The 4,655-nt window shown below is 40.5% G+C and overlaps 1 pseudogene; it reads left to right on the top strand.

Moving 5' to 3' along the window:
* Window positions 1–3,211: 3,211 nt before the first annotated feature.
* Window positions 3,212–4,393, top strand: LOC123938960 (annotated as a pseudogene).
* Window positions 4,394–4,655: the final 262 nt, after the last annotated feature.

Genomic DNA, 4,655 nt, shown 5'->3' with positions numbered 1-4,655 from the left:
GTGACGCTTATGTCACAGAACACTCAAAGTGCTCAGAATGTTGCCTGTACATACAACTTTCTGAACAATAATAACTGAGTATATTTACCTATAAAATATGAAGAAAAATATGTAGCATTTCACAGAGTTGTTTGAAGTATTAAGTGATGTAACAAACGTAGGATGTATACCACTAGGCCTGGCATGGAGTAAGCTATAAATAAATTGTAGTCATAAGCCATTGTATTATCAGAAAAACATCCAGAAATTCTTCCAGTTGCACACTCCTTTAAATCTAAGTTGTAACAATTTAATAGCCTATTAAATTTTAAATGCTTTTGAATTGGAATTTAGTATAGCGCATTACTGTGATTGTTGATATGCTCTATGTAGTAAACTCGAGGTAAAAAGACTAACCAATTGAATGTGAAATAAACATTGACTTGATTTGAAATGAAGCCTAAGTACTGACACCACATTTTAATCTGACAAAATGAAGGAGTAACCCAAGGCTACAAATGAAGAAGGTTATTAAAGCAGCATAGTCACTTGAGATCATACCTGGAAAATGTAAAATATGATGGCAATAATCTTCCTTTAATGTCATAGTCTAATTTACCCATATGTTTATAGATACGTGTGTATATCAAAATAGTGTGAATGTTTGAGTCAGAGGAGATTTGAGGAAACTAAAATTCTTAGTAAAACTAACTAGAACATGGTAAAAACTGAGTTTCAAAAAGACAGTCTCTAAACTTTGGCTTTTCGTTAATGACAATGGAGAATTAGAAAATATTTTTTCCTAGAAAGTGGCTGAGTGGAACAGAATATCATTATCAAGAACCCAGCTGGAGCTTGTTTCCTGACACCCCCCACCCCCAACTATGTTGTCTCTGGCACTTCAGCCTCATGGCAGTAATCCGTTTACTGTCAGGGTGCTGCTTCTCTAAGATAATGCTTATTACATCACATTGACCCCCATTTTTACATGCATTGAAGTCCATCTTTTCTACCTTTTGTACTTTCATACCCTTATTCTTTGTTGCCCACATTGCAGCCAAATCTCAGTCTCCTTTTCCTTTTCACCAGGGACTTTCTGCAGTCAACAACCTCACGTCCAGACTCATTGAGGGCATCATATTCCCTCCCAGCTAATGGGGTCCCCATCTTTGCATTTTAATTTTCCTAGTGCTTTGTGCTTTGTTAATCTTAACTTTCATTGTCTTTTGCTTTTTAAACAGTTTAGTCTTCTTGGTGTCTGCATGCCATAGGTATGCCCTTTCACCTTAATCTGTTACTGGTTTTTTTTTTAAGATTTTATTTATTTATTTGACAGACAGAGATCACAGGTAGGCAGAGAGGCAGGCAGAGAGAGAGGAGGAAGCAGGCTCTCCACGGAGCAGAGAGCCCGATGCGGGGCTCGATCCCAGGACCCTGAGATCATGACCTGAGCTGAAGGCAGAGGCTTTAACCCACTGAGCCACCCAGGCGCCCCTCACTATAGACTTCTGTCATGACATAACTAACTCAAGCTTACATTAATTAACTTTTGAGTAACCATGAGGAAGTTTAATTAACCTCTTTTGGTCTCACTTCTTTCCTGATGTGGTTGGAGGATATATAAACTCCTTTCTAGCTCTCAAGTTTGAGCCTATTTAGATAAATTTTTTTCTTAAAAAAAAAATTCATTCTTTATGTGGACTTCATCTCAGTCCTACCAGACTATGATAGGCTTACCAGAGTTCAGTTATCAAGAACTAGAGAAATTGGAGAAAAAATATCACCTGAATAGGGCTGATCTCAGTAGATATAAAAATATTAACCATTTCTATATCATCAATCTCTATTGTCTTCACCACTTTGGCTTGATTAAAGATTTCCCCCCCAAATGAGTTTTCTTTTCTTTCTATTTAATCCACTTAAATTTGCATCATTTTTTTTTATCATCACTGATTGAGGCTTCCTGCCAGTGTGAATTTTAAAGTCTTATAGTTCCTAATTCTTATCTGCTTAAATGTTATAAATGTTGTGCAGATCTTAGCTGTGTGATTTCCTCCTGGCACTTTTTTTTTCCCCAAAGCTTACTTAACAACATTGAACTACCCCCCCATCAAGTCTATAAGCTCAATTTTGATTGGGTATATATGTTAATGGAAAGCTGGATAGATACCAGGTTAGAAAAAAGACATGTGAAGTCCCAGAACAAAAAGAATTCAGTCCCTATGCAGTTTTGGATGAGCAGCTTAGTATAATGATGCTGTCAAGATAATGGGGGTAAAGTAGTTTAAGAGTATGGGCTCTAGAACCATACTCCTAGGATTGTGTCCAGGATCCACTACTTCCTAGGCCTTTGGCATTGAGCAGGATTAACCTTTACTTTATGGGGTTGTTTTGGTTGTTAAATGAAGTAATTATGGGAAAGTAACTAGAGGAGTTCCTGGTACCTGTTCCTGGTACAGCCTTCAACATGTGTTAGTTGTTGTTACTAGTGTATTCAAAAGTTTTTAGAGTGGTATTTTCATGGACAGTAGAAGGAAGATAGTATTCTTCCCCTAGATTCAGAAATCTGTATACTTTGGTATACCTGTCTAATATGAGTTTAAATAAATGAAGTTTCATAGAAAACCCATTGTTCTAGGAAAAAAATAATAAGATGGGAATATTGATTGTATTATTTCTCTTAATATAAGCACCCTAAAGAATAGGGACATACTAAACTTTAAAAAGGAGACTGTTAGAGCTACTAAGCACAACAGCAGCCTCGTTCCTGCTACGTTGTGCAAGCTATCTCATGGAACTCAGCAGAGAGAACATTGAGGAAAACCAATACATTGAACATCATCTCTTTTCTTCATATTTTTATTGTCTAAAAGAAATTAATTGAAATAAAGAAATCAGTGTTTATGTGATTGTGAGGGCTTGACTTTAACTGGCAAGTCATTTGATATATGGAATGGGGTTTTTGTGTTTCTCATGCTTTGTCCTGTTTGGACAGAAATGTAGTCTTTCATGTGGTACTTAATACCAACACAGCCTTATGAGACATTTCTCTTTTCCTCTTCTGAATAGTTACAGGATGTCTAACACTCTACCACTTAACACTCTGTCAGAGAACTAGAGACTTTTGTCTAGTTGTTTCATATATTTAAGGTTCTTTACCTCATATAGATTAAAAATCGAGGATTAGCCCAGGACCCGCGGGCTGCCTCACCTGCCGTCCCGCCTCGCGACCGCCATGCTCTCCGTCCCTGTCCCGCTCACCACCATCATGGACCCCTAGCAGCAGCAGCAGCAGCTCCAGCTCTCGCCCCTCAAGGGGCTCAGCCTGGCGGACAAGGAGAACATGCCCCCGAGTCTTAGCGGGACCCGCGTTCTGGCCAGCAAGACCGCCAGGAGGATCTTCCAGGAGCCCGCAGAGCCGAAAACTGAGGTACTTGGCCCCAGCATGGAGGACAAGCCACTGCTGCGAGAAAACCCTCGTCGCTTTGTCATCTTCCCTATTGAGGACCATGATATTTGGCAGATGTGTAAGAAAGCTGCGGCTTCCTTTTGGACCACCGAAGAGGTGGATCTCTCCAAGGACACTGAGCACTGGGACTCCCTGAAGCCTGAGGAGAGATACTTTATATCCCATGTTCTGGCTTTCTTTGCCGCCAGTGATGGCATAGTCAATGAAAACTTGGTGGAGCGCTTTAGCCCAGAAGTTCAGATCACAGAAGCCCGCTGTTTCTGTGGCTTCCAAATTGCCATGGAAAACATCCATTCCAAGATGTACAGTCTCCTCATTGACACTTACATTGAAGATTCCAAAGAAAGGAAATTTCTCTTCAACGCCATCAAGACAATGCCTGGTGTAAAGAAGAAGGCAGATTGGGCCTTGCATTGGATTGGGGACAAAGAGGCAACCTATGGAAAATGGGTTGTGGCCTTCGCCACTGTGGAAGGAATCTTCTTCACGGGTTCTTTTGCGTCAATATTCTGGCTCAAGATACATGGCCTGATGCCTGGCCTCACGTTTTCCAATGAACTTATCAGCAGAGATGAGGGTTTACACTGTGACTTTGCCTGCCTGATGTTCAGACACCTGGTCCATAAACCTTCCAAGCAGAGAGTGAGAGAAATAATCATCAATGCCATTCGGATAAAGCAGGAGTTCCTCACGGAGGCCCTGCCCGTGAGCTCATTGGGATGAACTGCATGTTAATGAAGCAGTACATTGAGTTCGTGGCAGACCAGCTTATGCTGGAGCTGGGTTTTGGCAAGGTTTTCCGAGTAGAAAATCCATTTGACTTTATGGAGAATATTTCACTGGAAGGGAAGACTAACTTCTTTGACAAGAGTAGGTGAGTATCAGAGGATGGGAGTGATGTCCAGTCCAACAGAGAATTCTTTTACCTTGGATGCTGACTTCTAAGTGAATGAAGATGTGCTCTTATTTTGCTGACACCCCACCCCCCTTTCTCATAAAAAAAAAAAAATCAGCCACTTGAAGTGTATCAAACCGGCTACACCATGAATTATCCATAATGTTCATCAATAGTGTTGTTAAAACTGTGTAGCTACCTCATAGGCAAGCCTGTTGATTAGTGATGCTAGTCATCTCACCTAGAAAGCAGCTTAGACAGAAGCTACTCGGATTGGTAGGAAAGACCGTGGCCGTGTTTGGCGTTTGCAGG

The sequence above is a fragment of the Meles meles genome, chromosome 3 (genome assembly GCF_922984935.1).
Source record: "Meles meles chromosome 3, mMelMel3.1 paternal haplotype, whole genome shotgun sequence".
In the NCBI taxonomy this organism is placed as follows: Eukaryota; Metazoa; Chordata; class Mammalia; order Carnivora; family Mustelidae; genus Meles; species Meles meles.
Note: the sequence above shows the minus strand (reverse complement) of the source record. Positions and strands in the feature narration are given on the sequence as shown.